At 38.2% G+C, this 17,062-nt stretch overlaps 1 pseudogene; it reads left to right on the top strand.

Moving 5' to 3' along the window:
* The first annotated feature begins 10,631 nt into the window (after positions 1 to 10,631).
* On the top strand, positions 10,632 to 13,889 carry LOC124899161 (annotated as a pseudogene).
* Positions 13,890 to 17,062: the final 3,173 nt, after the last annotated feature.

The following is a 17,062-nucleotide window of genomic DNA, read 5'->3' as shown; positions in this document are numbered from 1 at the left end:
ATATAACATTAAAACTAGAACGCGGAAATCTATTTGAGCTAACTGAGAATATCTGAATATAATCTCTGAAAAATACTTCACTCAAGAGTATGATAAATCAATATTGAAAATCTAAATCATAACCTAGCAGTCTGACAAGCCTCTACTACTAATGCTAGAGAGTCACAAGGGCAAATCCCTAGATGACTCGAACTGTCTAAAAATACTAAATCATCTATACTAATAAGCAGAAAAATTGAAAGATTAGGTCCCCAAACTATGACGACTCACCAATTGTTGGGATGTAGATGGAGATGCACGAAATCACTCATGCTGCTGAAACTGAGCACCTGAACCTACATTATGAGACAGTGTAACACATAGACCTATATGTGGATCAGTACTTTAAGAATGTACTGAGTATATGGGGGTGAATGTATAAGTAAAATAATATCTCAACGTCATCACAATTTATAAAATAATGCATGCTAAATGTAAATAACTCACATAAGCTGGAATATCCGAAAGCTATAAATCATAACCATGAGTAGCAAAGTCATACTTTATAAATCTAGTGAGTCAGAACATTTAGTTCTAAAAGCTGTACTAATGTTTTGTCTGTAAATCATGCTATCTAAGTATAGAAAGAATTTACTTTTATCTCTGAAATTTGAAAGCTGAAATCTATAGCTAATGTCTTTCTGTAAAGCGATATCTAGTAAAGTTGTGATCCTTTACACTTAGTTTTCTAAAAGCTTTTCTTTTCTATTAGTGAATTTATTTAAAACTATTCTGTAAGGGAGGTTCTTCTAACAGACATATACTATGTGAGCTATCATAGTTTCCAACGTCTAGTTCTCTTATGGGAAAACCTCACGTTGGGGAGAGGTGTCATACTCTTGCCAAGGCGTATAACCTAATCTAAGTGATCACATCTGTATCTGTCATCCATATAGAAATGGGAATAATCTGAACCTACGTTGGATCGTAGTTTTGGGGCATGAGAACATACCCAACTCGGTGCTAAATACTACAACCTTTAATCTGTATGCTCATTCTGTTGGAAATCAATTTTAAAATCTAGTATAATGGTTCATTATGAAAATCAAATGTATATTAATTAAGTTAACTGTAGTCTGAAACTAAAAAGTGGATTTCATATCTAAGCTGAGATCAAAAGATAAAATCTTTATCGAAAATCTAAAAATACTCTCGTGATAGGGTGCTCATAGCATAATAAATCTTGAAATAACAATATTCAACTAGGGCTTAGTACCCATGCATCAATTCATGTCAAAATATAATAATATTCATGCTTGATAATGAAGGTACTGATAATTCAACTCAAAATCTGGAAATTTCTCCAATACCCATGAAAATACTAAAGTAAACATGAAATTCATCATCTAACTCACTTTAAAGCTCAAAATCTTTCAATTAGCAATAATGGGTATGAACCTTAATTTGAAATTCATGAATAATCGTATAAAATCATGTAAATTTGTAATTAAAACTAGTTTTGGGCACAAGGATGAAAGATGATCCTTTCTCATAAACGCCACATACCTTAATTGATGCAATTACTAAGAAATCTTAAAATTCAATCCCTGTTTGTGCTCTTGAAGATGAATTCTTGAATCTCTTGAATTGGGAATCCTTAATTTTGAGATATCTTGGTAAAAGAATGGAGGAAATTTAATTTCTTGGAGGTTAAGTTTTGAGGTTCTAGGGTTTCCTTGAGAGGGAATTTATGAAAAGTGAGCATAAAATTGTTTGAATGAGCATAATCTTATGTTTTACACGGTTTGGACCTCGTGAAAAGACCAAACTACCCTTTTAAAATTTAACTCAGAGAAACTGGAATCCGATTTTACCACCCACCATGACGCGCCACTATCGTAGTGGCTTATTAAAAATTAATGACTGGGAGCTAGAAAATCAATGCGACGCGGAGCTATCGTGGTAAGGCACTGAAATGCTATTTAGCCCATCAGCACGATGCCCCACCATTGTGATGAGCTACTGGATTTTTTATAATTGGGTTATGGGACTTCACCGCGGCATGGGCTAATCGTGTAGGTCTACTGGAAATTGACAATTGCCATTTTGGCCTTCACCGCGACGCGGTGCTTGTCGAAGTGCCTAATGGAAAAAACCTGATGAGAAATTTTTGGGCCAAGTTGTCCCATGTTCTAATTGAATTCACTGGCTCAGTATTTAACCACCTCTTTGCCTCCCCTAATAAATAATGGGGAAATAGTGTCAGCCACACATAATTTCTAGACACACCTGTCAGAATGAATTCGTCTTTAAGCTCAATGAAATTCTACAAGTGGACTTGTGGATCCTTGTGTGAAAGACCTTCAAACTCTCCACTACTGATTAGAAGCTGCACCATGTTGTGCTTTAACTCTAAATTCCCCTAGCAATCGATCTTTGAATTGGGGAAGACAAGTTTGTTGGAAGAGGGACTGCCACTAACTGTCATGCGTGCTTGTTGTTTTGCAGCCATTATAGCAGGATCTACTTGGTCTTCTTCTATATGTGGAAATTGAAGGAGACGGATTGAGTCTCTCCTTTGTTGATGGAAGTATTGTTCAGGGTTGGGGATTAGTTCAACCAAATTCCTATCCCTTGCCATCTTCCTAACCTTAAAACCTGTTTTCTGCAATAACAAAACCAAGACCAAGCATAAAAAACACCAAATAAATCTAAAAGTAAAAGTAAAATAAATAGTTGCCAAATAACAAGTCCCCGACAATGGCGCCAAAAATATGACAGCATCCAAGCGCCCATGTAAGTGTATGTGGTTTTATCGAGTAGTAAAGTGGCCATCAAGAAGCCAAGTATCGATCCCACAGAGACTTGATTTAACAACGATTTAGTTCTAGTTTAACTTCAAAGATTAATTTGACGCAAAGTAACCAAAAAGAGAGTTTGTAATTTTGTAAATTAAAAATAAAGTAAATAATACCTAAAATAAAGTCGTGGAAAAATTATGAGGAGAAAACCCTGAGTTAAAGCACTTCAAACAATTATACTATGTTATTGAATTTCATTCGTTAACTTGCTTATCTTGGTTGTTGATTCATAGGGTTAATTGCATGATCATGGTTTCCCAACCTCTAATCTTTTACCTAATATGGACATTACAATTACATCATTGAGCGGGGATGTAATAACCAATTAAGTGAATTAAAGCTATCATCCTACGTTTGAATCAAGTAAGGCATCTAAGTACATCCCTGTCCTAGATACTAATTTGAATTCCTTATTTTATAAAAGAATACAAGCCCTACTTTGTTTATTCCCATGTTCTATCTCTCTATTCCTTCTCCCGAGATCAAAAGGTTGATAATATATGTATTTTATGGGTGATCAATCCATGATATAATTAAAACAAGAATAAACAAACAACCAAATATGATAAGCACAATTAATCAAAATTAATCCAAAACAATAGTACTCACGTTCTTGGCTTTAACCCCCGAAAATAGAGTTTTTAGCCAATAATATTCATAATCACAATTCAAATAATTGAATACATGATATGAAAAATTAAAATCTAATTAACAAATTAAAAAAAAACCTAAAAAATGTGCAGCAGCCGCCTAATTGCTCCAAACCGTCACACCGTCCAAAAATGTTCCAGATTTTTCCACCCAATTCTTTAAAATGTGTAATGTATTATTTAGTGCCTAATACCTAACTTATCTTAATCCTTCTAGGAGTGCATAATATCACATTCCATTGCAGGTCAACCAATCACATGCTGAGTAGGACAAGATTTCTCGTGCAAGTTACCCGTGAATTGAAGCATGCGACGCATGGTGTGGAGCACTGAAATGGAGGGTGCGTCGCACGCATGGCTGCACCAAAATTAAGCGTGTATTGCATGCAGCTACTGAAATTTATCTTCTAAAATTTCTCTAAGGCACGGAAGCACTGAAATATAGCATGCGACACAAACCCACCGCGTGTACACACTGGATATTGCGTCCAAAATTTTGGTTAAATCTTTATCGTCCCATATTTCATTTCTTGTATCGTGGTGTATTTTTTATGGATTTTCAGCCTTTATATCATCAATATATCACCGTATTCAGCTCACAAAGCTTCCTACAACATAACACACCACGAATTAGAGATCATAACAACACAAAATTCTCAACGACAAATCAAAACAAGAGCTAAGATAAGGCAAATTTGCAACGATCTTCCACTTATTATTCTAACTCTTGAATTAATCAAATTGAGCTTTGCACATTACAAACAAATTATTCCACTCATAATTACACATTTAAACCATTTAGAAAAATTAAACACGTTAGAATCCAACGAATCCAACAAGATACACACCTAGCTCATGCTAGTAAAACTAGTTTTCCGGGTTAAACTCTAAATGACTCAATTAAGCACAAACTTGTTTGAAAAATACTTTGGACATTGTAAATACACACTTGGACACTTAATGCTTATTTATATCATATTAACACATAAAGCACACAAACTGATCTTAAAACATGGTGAAATAAGCTAGAATAAAAATATCGAAGTGCATAAAATCACCTCAGATCACTGAGTATCTAGAAGAAGGTCAATACCGAATTCTATTTCCCTATCGGGAGGTATCCCTGGCAAATCTTTGGGAAAAACATCAGGAAACTCATTGACTACACTGACTGACTGAACTATTGGGGTCTCAGACTTAGTGTCTTTGACCCGAACTAGATAATAGATACGCCCCTTTGAGATCAACCTTCTGGCTTTAAGATAGGATATAAAATGACTCTTAGGAGACACTGAATTTCCTTCACACTCAAAGACTGACTCATTTAGAAATTGAAACTTCACCACTCGGATGCGACTATCTATGGATGCATAACAAGAATAGAGCCAATCCATACAAAGAATAAGGTCAAAGTTAACCATATCTAACTTTATTAAATCTACTAACATGATTTTATGAAGGACAGTGATAGGACACTTTCTATATATCTATTTGGAAACAACTAACTAACCTACTGAGGTAGAAACTAAGAAGGGCTTAAGGATTTTTTTAGGACCTATTTCAAAATTTACTGCAACTAATGTGGTCACATAAGAGAAATTTGACCCGGGGTCTAACAACGCATAAACATCAAGACGAAAGATACGAAGCATACCAGTGACAAAATCTGGTGAATCCTCCTACTCCTGATGGAATGGTAAAGCATAAAATCGATTATGGCGTTGACCGCCGCCAGTACTAGATGATGCGCCCTTTGGAGGGAATGGGCAACCTAGAGGAGCTGGTGTGCTAGTAGCCTAAGTTTGAGGAAGAATATCCTGTTTCCCTGCTTAGCTTGCAGACACTCTTTGATTCCATGTCTTAACTTACCACAACCATAACAACCTTTCTATCCCAATAAGCACTCACTAAGATGATTCTTACCATACTTAGAACATGGAGTATAACTGAGCTTCCCACTTACACTATTATGAGATATGGACATAGAAGTCTTACCCCAATGCTCCTGTCTAGCTTTTGGAGTGAGAGCACTAGCTGAAGATAGCTGTGGCATAAATTAATAATTCTAAAACTGTGAAATATTTCCCACTCTATACTTTGTCTGGCCATACTCAAACTGCCCTGTTCTAGCCTTTTTATTTCCTTTCTCTCTTTTCTTCAACTTTTCTGCCTTAATGTATTGGGCATAAATATTTAACCTAGCAAGATCTATATCCCTAATAAGCATGGCATTCCTACACTCTTTGACTACCAAACTAGATACTCTAGTAACAAACTTACTCATACTTTCCCTAGGGCCAACCATCGTATCAGGGGCACACTTAGACGACTAGTTGAAATTATGCCAGTACTCTTTCACTATCATCGAGCTCTGTCTTAGGTTAACAAACTCTTCTACTTTAGATTCTATTATTTCATGCGGAAAGAACCTGTCTAAAAACGCATCTTGAAATACCTGCCAAATTATAAGAGCTGTATTCTTACCTCTACCAATCTTCTACATAACCACCCAATCATATGCTATACCCTTCAATCTATAAGATGCTAACTCTACACTGTCCTTCTCAGAAACATGCATAATCTGGGTGATATTTTTCACCTTATCTAAATAAAGTTATGGGTTCCCACCTGCTTTCGACCCAAAGAACTTTGGCGGATTCATTCTCATAAAGTCTTTGATTTAGATTACTACTTTATCCCCATTCTGCTGAAGTGGGACTGCCGCCTGATGGTTTTCTTGAACATTAGCAGTCACAGCTTGGGCCAATGCCTGAAATTCAACATAGGATACATTCTCATTCAGAGGGTCGGAAGGCTGGGGTAGCTAGGTATCATTTCTGCAGGCGTTAGCTCAACGAGGAGGCATATTTAACTATCACATAAGAGTATGAGTTAAAAGAAGAAAGAGATACTATAAGCATGATAGATCATGAAAAAAAAAGATGATTTCCTAAAATGTCTCATAGCCTCTTGCTTATAAATGTGTCGGTATTCACACCCATGATCAAGACTCTACGTAACATGGCTTGTCTAACTCCCTACGACTCTTATAAACTTAGGCTCTGATATCAAGTTTGTAACACCCTAAAAATAGGTCTTTAGACATCACACGATGCTCAAGACTACGAGTAGCCTTAAGCCAACCCTGTCTGCCTTCTACTAAGTCTGAATCTCATAATAAGGAAATATAGATATAACATTAAAACTAGAATATAGAAATCTATCTGAGCTAACTGAGAATATCTGAATATAATATTTGAAAAATAGTAGACTCAAGAGTCTAATCAATCAATACTAAAAATCTGAATCATAATCTAGCAGTTTGACAAACCTCTACTACTAATGCTAGAGAGTCATTGGGATAAACCCCCAGCTGACTCGAGCTATCTAAAAATACTGAATCATCTATACTAATAAGATAAAAAACTGTAAGACTAAGTCCCCAAACTATGAGGACTTACCAACTATCGGGATGTAGATGGAGAAGCTCGAAATCACTCACGCTACTAAAATTGAGCACCTGAACCTAAATTATGAGATAATGTAGCACATAAACATATATGTAGATCAGTACTTTGAGAATGTACTTAGTATATGGGGGTGAATGCATAAGTAAAATGATATCTCAACATTATCACAATTTATAAAATAATATGTCAACATTATCACAATTTATAAAATAATGTATGCTAAATGTAAATGACTCACATAAGCTGGAATATCTGAAAACTGTAAATCATAACCATGAGTAGCAAAATCATACTTTATAAATCTAGTGATTCATAACATATAGTTCTAAAAGCTGTACTAATGTCCTGCTTGTAAATCATGCTGTCTAAGGGTAGAAAGAACTCACTTTTATCTCTGCAATCTGAAAGCTGAAATCTATAGCTAATGTCTTTTTGTGAAGCGATATATAGTAAAGTTGTGATCCTTTACACTTAGTTTTATAAAAGCTTTTCTTTACTATTAGGGAATTCCTTTAAAAACTATTCTGCAAGGGAGGTTCTTCTAATCGACATACACTATGTGAGTTATCATAGTGTCCAATGTCTAGTTCCCTTATGGGAAACCTTACATTGGGGAGATATATCATACTCTTGCGTAGAAGTATAAACTAATCTAAGTGATCACATCTATATCTTTCATCCATATTGAAATAGAAATAATATGATAATCTGAACCTACGTTGGCTCATAGTTCTGGGGCATGAGAACATACCCAACTCGGTGCTAAATACTACCCCCTTTAATCTGTATGCTCATTCTGTTGGAAATCCACTTTAAAATCTAGTATAATGCTTCATTACGAAAACCAACTATATATTTATTAAGTTAAACTATAGTCTGAAACTGAAAACTGGATTTCGTACTAAGCTGAGATCGAAAGAATAAATCTTTATCAAAAATTTAAAAATACTCTAGTGATAGGGTGCGCATAGAATAATCAATCTTGAAATAACAATATTCAACTAGGGCTTAATACCCATGCATCAAATTCATGTCAAAATATAATAATATTCATGCTTGATAATGAAGGTACTGATAATTCAACTCAAAATCTAGAAATTTCAGCAATACGTATGAAAATATGAAAGTAAACATGAAATTCATCATCTAACTCACTTCAAAGCTCAAAATCCTTCAATTAGCAATAATGGGTATGAACCCTAATTTGAAATTCATGAACAATCATACAAAATCATGTAAATTTGTAACTAAAAATAGTTTGGGGCACAAGGATGAAAGAGGATCCTTGTTCATAAACTCCACATATCTTAATTGATGCAATTACTAAGAAAGCTTGAACATGAATTCCTATTTGTGATCTTGAAGATGAATTCTTGAATCTTTTGAATTGGGAACCCTTAATTTTAAGATATCTTTGAAAAATAATGGAGGAAATTTGATTTCTTGGCGGTTAAGTTTTAAGGTTCTAGGATTTCCTTGAGAGGGAATTGATGAAAAGTGAGCATAAAATGCTTAGAATGAGCTTAATCTTGTGTTTTACATGATTTAGGGCTTGAGAAAAGACCAAACCAACCTTTTAAAATTTCACTTGGAAAAACTAGAAGCCAATTTTGCCACCCACCGTGACACACCACTATCGCGGTGGCTTACTAGAAATTGATGACTGGGAACTGGAAAATCAACGCGATGCGAGGCTATTCCGATGAGCCACTAAAATGCCATTTAGGCCATCACTGTGATATGCTACCATCGGGACGAGCTGTTACAATTGGGAAATGGGACTTCACCATAATATGGGCCAATTGAAATTGAAAATTGTCATTTTGACTTCACCGCGATGCGGTGCTTGTTGAAATGGCATACTGTTTTACTAAAAACACCGTAACTTCTAAATCGAGTATCAGATTAAGGCGAAATTGGTATCATTGGAAACCTAATTCAATTTTGTACAAACTGTAGGGTATATAACTGGAAAATTCTACACGCACCAATCGTTATTCATATTTCAAAGATAGCCTTAACATTCGAGGAGTTAAATTAAGCTAGGAAAAAATATGGGGTATTACAGTTTTGGTCCTATTACGTTGGACTTTGGGATTGGATTAATGATTAATAGGGATAGTCGGGGTCATTCATAATTCACAGTCAGAGGTGATATTCTTGGATTTATGTAAGATAAACAATTACGAAAGCATTTGCCAAGGACATTATCATTAATCAAGAGTGAAAGTTGAGGGCTTGAAGATGATCAGATACCATCCTAGCCTCAACCATAAATGATGCTGACTAAGGATCGGCGGATGTTGCTTTTAGGATTCCACTGACACCTTATGAGAAATCAATGTTTTTGGGTTTCTGGGGGACTATTGTTGCAAGAAAGAAACTTAAAAGTTTTGATGGAAGGGCTGCGACATAATTTGACTCAACACAGGGAAAGTTATAAGGTCCACACATAGTATGAATTGACAGACTGAGAGCTCTTTCTTGATTCTATGGGTAGTGATGCATGACCATTCTTAGTTGGTGGAACAATTTGTCGGGTTATTTGTATTAACGAGTAAGACCTCAGCCTGCTAACTAGCTATGTGGAGGTATCCCTTCGTGGCCTTCTTCTTAGAGGGACTATGACCTTTTAGGCTGCAGAAGTTTTAGGCAATAATAGGTCTGTAATGCCCTTAGATATTTTGGACCACACGCGCACTACACTAATGTATTCAACGAGTTTATAGCCTTGGCCGACAGGCTCGGGTAATCATTGAAATTTCATTATAATTGGGATAGATCATTTCAATTATTGGTCTTTAATGAGGACATCCTAGTAAGCGTGAGTCATCAGCTCGTATTGACTACGTCCCTGCCCTTTCTACACACCGTCCGTCGCTCCTACTGATTGAATGATCTGATAAAATATTTGGATAGCGACAACGTGGGTGGTTCACTTCCCGTGAAATCACAGAAATCCATTAAACCTTATCATTTAGAGTAAGAAAAAGTCGTAATAAGGTTTTCGTAGGTGAATCTGCATAAGGATCATTATCAAAACCTACACAGCCGAACAACCGGTAAAGATATTTGACAACTGGGATCTCTGCGCGGACGGGATGCTTCAGCCCTCCACACGAGCACCTCTCCATCGTCCATGACATGCGTTCCTAGTATTCTTATTGAGCGACTAATGAACCCCAGCATGGAAAGTGCCAAGGAATACTTACATTTAATAGCCTGCCCCTCACACCCCATCCGTGACATAAGGTGGGGGGACCTATGCTTCTTTTGAAAAAAAAATGACTCTCTGCAATAAATATGTCGGCTCTCGCATTGATAACAAATGTGGCAAAATATGATACTTGGTGTGAAATATAGAATCTCATAGTCTATCAAATCTTTGAATGGAAGTTGCACCCAAAGCCATTAGGCTGAGGGCACGTCTACCTAGGCACCACGCATCGCATCACCCCCTCATGTCGCGCCTTAATCATTGGATCTACTATTATCATAGGGTGGATACTAGCCTCCCGTGCAACCTTAGCTCACAACTATCCTAAATATGAGTCTATATCGATGGGCATCGTGGCAAGTGGTGGTTGTCACTCAACTCTTATTGTTGTCACAACTACAGCTCGTTGTGCATCCAGACTCTAAGACTCTTCGGTACTAAGGTTCTTTGACCATGACCCCAGGTTAGGCGCGATTACCCGCTGATTTTAAGAATATCAATAAGTTGTGGAAAAGAAACTTACAAGGATTTCCTTAGAACGGCGAACGAATTGGGAATAACTCAGCCTTAGAATCGGGCGATTGTATCATCCGAATTATAGTGTAGAGAAGCATCCTCAGAGGCGAACCAAGACCGATTCCCCTGTAAGGGGGAACCAAAGAGGGTGAGAGACTCGTTGTGCTATGAACCTTCACACCAAATAAGTCGGGTTCATGCGGTCAATTTCGTCCAAGGCTAAATATAGGCGAGAGGTCGATAGCGAACAAGTACCTCGAGGGAAAGATAAAAAAGACTTTGAAAAAAGAGTCAAAGAGTGCTTGAAATTATTGGGAGGGAAGAAGTTGGTGGCCAGTGATGCACCCCGGTCGGATGTGGAATGATGATAAGCTGGTCCGCCAATTGACTCGGTGTGTGGACTAGCATGGGTTGGAGAAGAGGCCAAAGCCCGAGCTTTTGATACGCTCATAAAATGTCTTCTCCTCAATTATGGTAGGCAATGTGCACCTCTAGCGTGCTTCAGCATCTGTGTGCTTTGGACACTGGCCTGTGGGCTTCCCATTAGACCCGTCTTAAAATAAGCACTAAGGAGTCTGACATATATGTGAGTCAACGGATGAGTAAACTCGTAAGGCGTAAGGAAGCTGATTGGTGTGATCCCCCTAAGAGGTGCACCATTGACTGACCTTGATCTTTTGAGAAGAGTTTGAGTGTGAGCATACCTATCGAGCGATAAAAGATGGTGAACTATGCCTGAGCGGAGCGAAGCCAGAGGAAACTATGGTGGAGGCCAGTAGTGATACTGATGTGCAAATCATTTATCTGACTTGGGTATAGGGGATAAAGACTAATCGAACTATCTAGTAGCTGGATCCATCTGAAGTTTCCCTTAGGATAAATGGAGATCGCATGCGAGTTCTATGTAGTAAAGCCAATAATTAGAGGCCTCGAGGGTGCAATGCCCTTGATCTATTCACAAACTTTAAATAGATTGGATGGCGCGACTGCTTTGTTGAGCCACACCATGAAATCAAGAGCTCCAAGTGGGCCATTTTTGGTAAGCAGAACTGGAAATATGGGATATACCAAAAGACGGGTTACGGTGCTAAACTGTGCACTAACCTAGATCCCACAAAGGGTGTTGGTCGATTAAGACAGTAGGACGGTGGTCATGGAAGTTGAAATCTACTAAAAAGTTTGTAACAACTCGCCTGTTGAATCAACTAACCCTAAAAATAGATGGTGCTTAAGCGCTCAAACTACACCAGGCCGTCAGGGAAATTACTAGGCCCCGATGAGTAGGAGGGCGTAGAGGTCGCTGCAAAACCTTAGGCACGAGCCCGAACGAAGCGGTCGTCGGGGTAGATCTTTGTGGTAGTAGCAAATATTCAAATAATAACTTTGAAGGCTAAAGAGGGGAAAGGTTCCTTGTGAATGACAGTTGCTCATGGGTTAGTCAATCTTTAAGGTCAGGGGAACCTTGATGGATATCGCATTTTGTGTGTCATCCAAAAGAGAATCGGGTAAAAATTACTGATTTGAGATGTGGCGGTCGATGGCAATAGTAGGAAATCCAAAGATGTTAGTGAAAGCCTTGGGAAGAGTTATCTTTTTTTTTAACAGCCTTTTTACCCTGGAATCGACTCTGTCAGAGGTAGGATCCAGCGGCTAGATGAATACCGTACTTTACATAGTGTTTGGTGCGCTCTAGACAACCCTTAAAAATCTAGAGGACCGAATACCGTCCACGCTTAATCATACTCATAACAACATCAGGTCTCCAAGGTGAATAGCCTCTGGCTGATGGAATAATGTAGGTAAGAGAAGTCGGCAAAATAGATCCACAACTTGTAAAGGATTGACTTTAAGGGCTGGCCACGGGGGTCTAATCCCGAGCCCATCGATTGTCAGTGGACTTCTTGAGCTATTCCCATGGCGAAAGGGGGTCACCGTATATCAAACGGGGGATGGATTGGAAATGGTTCATTCATGGGACTTCCCCACGTGTCGAACAACAAACTCAAAATAGGTACAGACAAGGGGAATCAAACTGTTTAATTAAAACAAAGCATTGCGATGTCCCAACAAATGTTTAAGCAATTAGATTTATGTCCAATGCTCTGAATGTCAAAGTGAAGAAATTCAATCAAGTATGGGTAAACGGTGGGAGTAACTATGAATCTCCTAAGGTATCTAAATGTCTCATCATCTAATTAGTGATGTGCATGAATGGATTAACAAGATTTCCACTCACTCTGTCTACTATGCCGTAAAACCACAACCAAAGAAATGGGCTTGGCAGAATCAGCAGGGAAAAAGACCCTGTTGAGCTTGACTCTAGTTTGAATTTTTGAAATGACTTGAGAGCTTTAGTATAAGTAGGAGCCAAAAGAAAAAAGTGAAGACATTGCCCCTCTTTTTGGACCCAAGGCTTGCTCTACAGGCTATCTGGGTGGAAGAAATTATCAGGTGGGGAGTTTGGCTGGGGCAGCACATCTGTTAAAAGATAACACAGGTGTCCTATGATAAGCTCTACGTGAATACATTCGTACTGTGAAAGATATTCGTACTATGAAAATATGGCCTAACGATCCTTTAGACCTTCAAAATTTAAAGATAGAGTTGTCAGAAAAGTTACCACAGGGATAACTGGCTTGTGTCAGCTAAGTATTCATTGTGACATTTCTTTTTTATCCTTTGATGTTGGCTCTTCCTATCATTATGAAGTAGAATTCCCCAAGTATTTGATTGTTCACCCACCAATAGAAAACGTGAGCTGGGTTTAGACCATCGTAAGACATGTTAGTTTTACCTTACTGATGATAGTGTCGCAATAACAATTCAACTTAGTACTAGAGAAACTGTTGATTTACATAATTCGTCATCACACTTAGTAGAAAAGACAGTGGCGCAAAGCTACCATGTGCTAGATTATGGCTGAATTCGTCTAAGTTATAATCTGGGATAGAAGTGATGCATGCGCTCTTCATTTCCTTACCGACCCACAGTAGAGGCCTTGGCCTTCAAGGACATGTGTCGTTGGCTAAGTCGCCATAGCAGAAGGGTCGTAGTGGCCTTCTTCAAGTACAATTTCCATCAAACGGCGGTTTGAATCCTTTATAGATGACTAAATATGCTACGGGGTATTGTAAGTAGCAGAGTGGCCTTGCTTCCATGATCCACTAAGATTCAGCCTTTTATCGCTCTGGTTTGCCCCTTCCCCTCTAATACATTCATTTTTCCTTCTATCTTCAAATGATGCTTGTGAATTAGTCCTTGAAAAATCACACTAATTATTGTGAGTTCACCTCACCCTCGAGCATGTCGCGGCATAGACTCACCTGAATTCACCGTTTGTTTTCAAGAGTCATATGTGTTCCATTCCAAACAAATAGTTAAGTATTATATCAAGTGGCCTTTTATGTAGAGATACAGTGTTGCAATTAGAGGTTTTTCTTATGTGGAGTGTGGCTTAAGAGCCTAACGATGCATTGAGGCCAATGTTGGTGTGTGAAGATTTGTCATAATTAGAGGTTTTCGTGACCGTGTAGTGCAATCCTAACAATATGTCAAATGACTCAGGATTCAACATCTGGTGAAATCAGCAGCACACAATGTCGACATGGGCAATGCCGCAGCCAATGTCAAATAATAATAGACCTAAAGTTGCTTGCTGTTCGACTCCCAGTCTAAGACATGATGGATAACAAGCCATGTCAAGGTACACATTGGGTTTGACATGTGCTAAGATATGTAATGTGATGCTGTGGTGGCTATGATTTAGCAGACAACTGTTGAAAACCAAGGTAGATGGAGTGATGGTAAGACAGCCTTGGGCCCATGAGGCGAAGACAGGTGCATGGCACCTATGCGGGCATTTATATAGGCAGTGACATAGGTATGACATGGCACTGGCACGACAATGGCACTGGCATAGCGCAGGCGATGGCATGGCATAGGCTTGGGCATTGGCATGGTCAAGACAGTGTCATGGCATAGGCAGTGGTGTGGCCTAGGTAGTGACATAACCGAGATAGCAGCATGGCATGGGTAGTGGCATAGCGCAGACGCAGGCAATGACATGACACAAGCAATGCATGATGCTGGTAAGGCAAGTCATGGATGAGAAGCATAATAAGAAAAAGATGGAATGATCAAGTGTTAGAAATCTAGAAATTGGCTAAGTATTGAACATTGGCAAAATTGGCTAAAGGGGCAAGGCTGCCCATGTGTTTGTCACATGGGGTAGTTGCTGAAATGGACAAGTTGAACATCACGATGATGTAATTGATAGGTGATACAAAATTATGGCAGGGGACTCAGAAGATGGATGATGAGAGTGCTGGCTGGCCGACCCAAAATTGATACTTGGGAAAAGTTAAAGAAGAAAATGAGTGACCAATTCCTTCCTAGCACTTCTTTATGGATTCCTAGATACATTTTGAAAAGGATAAGGTATAACGAAATGATTCATGACTATATTAAGGAATTTACTTCCTTGATGTTGGACATCTAGAACATGTCTGATGAAGACAAGTTACATAACTTCATCTTAGGGATGCAGGCATGGGTCCAAAATGAACTAAGGAGGCAGAATATGAAAGATTTGCCTAGTACAATTGCTGCCGCTGATTCCTTGGTGGATTTTCTCTCAAATCATTCTGATTTTACATTCCCATTTCTTCAAAGTCTAAGAAAAAGGCAAAGAAGAAAGAAGAAGGGAAAAAAGATGGACGAAATAATAAGGGTGAAAAAGTAAGGCCCCAAAGAATGCTAGAAATGCCAAGAATAAGGGGAAAGATGGCAATACTAAGGGATGTTGGACTTGTGGTGGACCACATTTGGCCAAAAGTTATCCCAATCATGAAAAAGTGAATGTTATGCTTGCTAGAAATATGAATCAAGGTGGGGATGATGAAGTTGTTGTTGCTCTGGTGAATCTTTTGGGTTTGTCACTTAATCATATCATTTTACTGAATGTTGTGGGTGAATCCTCAAAGTCATTCAACTCTTATGCTATGTTAATTCACATAGAGATGAAAGTTAATGGCTATCGGATGATGGTAATGGTGGATACCGGGGCTACTCATACGTTTGTGGATGTCAAAATTGCTACAAAATATGAATTGAGGTTGAAGAAGAGTCCATCCTATGTCCAAACTGTGAGTTCCAAGGCACAAGCCATTATGGCAACTCTTATGATGTGCAGATGGTGATTGGAAGTTAGACGAGAAAACACAACTTGATGGCTATGCCGTTGGGCAATTTTGAAGTCATTCTAGGGATTTTCTTAGAAAACTTTACTTTGTTCCTTCTCCTCACTTAGATGGAGTGGCGATCATGAACGAGGATTATGTAAGTTTCATTAAGGTTTTTTATCCTTACTGAGAATCAAAGAAAGTAAAGGACAAGACCCCTATCATTTTTTCTATTTTGGTTGAGAAAGGAATAAAGAAAGGTGATGAAACTTTCCTTGCTGCCATGATAGAAGTGAAGCTAGATGTAAAGGTAGAGGTGCTGAACTGGGTTTTCGAAGTACTTAAGTAATTTGCAGATGTGATGCCTCCTGAGTTGGCTAAATATTTGCCACCAAGAAGGGAGATTGATCAAAAGATACAGTTGCTGCCAGGTTCTATTGCCCCTATACAGGCTTCTTATTGAATAGATCCTAAAGAGTTGGTTGAACTGCGGAAACCATTGAATGAGTTATTAGATGCGGGCTTGATTCATCCTTCCAAGGCTTCTTATGGTGCTCCTATTTTGTTCCAAAAGAAGAAGTATGGTTCAATGAGGATGTGTGTAGACTGCATGGCATTGAATAAAGTGACTGTGAAGAACAAGTGTCCTGTCCCATTGGTGCAAGATCTCATGGATAGGCTAAGAAAGGCATGCTGGTTTACTAAGCTTGAACTGCGATCAGGTTATTGGCAGGTTTGTATAGCAGAAGGAGATGAATTTAAAACCACATGTGTGATGAAGTATAGTTCTTATGAGTTTCCTATTATGCCATTTTTGTTGGCGAATTCCCAGACAAATTTATTCAACTTGATGAATGATTTGTTGTTTGATTACCTAGATGATTTTGTAGCGGTATATCTAGATGACATATTCATTTATAGTTTCTCCCTTAATGAACATTTAGAACATTTAAAGTTAGTATTGTCCTATTTGAAGGAGTACAAACTTTATGTAAAGATGGAAAAATGTGAGTTTGATACAAAGGAAGTGAAGTTCCTATGGCATTTGGATAGTCAAAACCAAGTGAGGATAGATCCGAAGAAGGTGCAAGAAATTGTTGAATGGCAGGCGCCTAGTGGGGTTAAAGAATTGAGATCATTCTTAGGTTTCAAAAGTTCATTTCAAGTTACTCTAAGAAAGCAGTGACTT

This window comes from Capsicum annuum, chromosome 5, assembly GCF_002878395.1.
Source record: "Capsicum annuum cultivar UCD-10X-F1 chromosome 5, UCD10Xv1.1, whole genome shotgun sequence".
Lineage (NCBI taxonomy): Eukaryota > Viridiplantae > Streptophyta > Magnoliopsida > Solanales > Solanaceae > Capsicum > Capsicum annuum.
The sequence above is the reverse complement of the archived record's forward strand: the minus strand, read 5'-3'. Positions and strand labels throughout refer to the sequence as shown.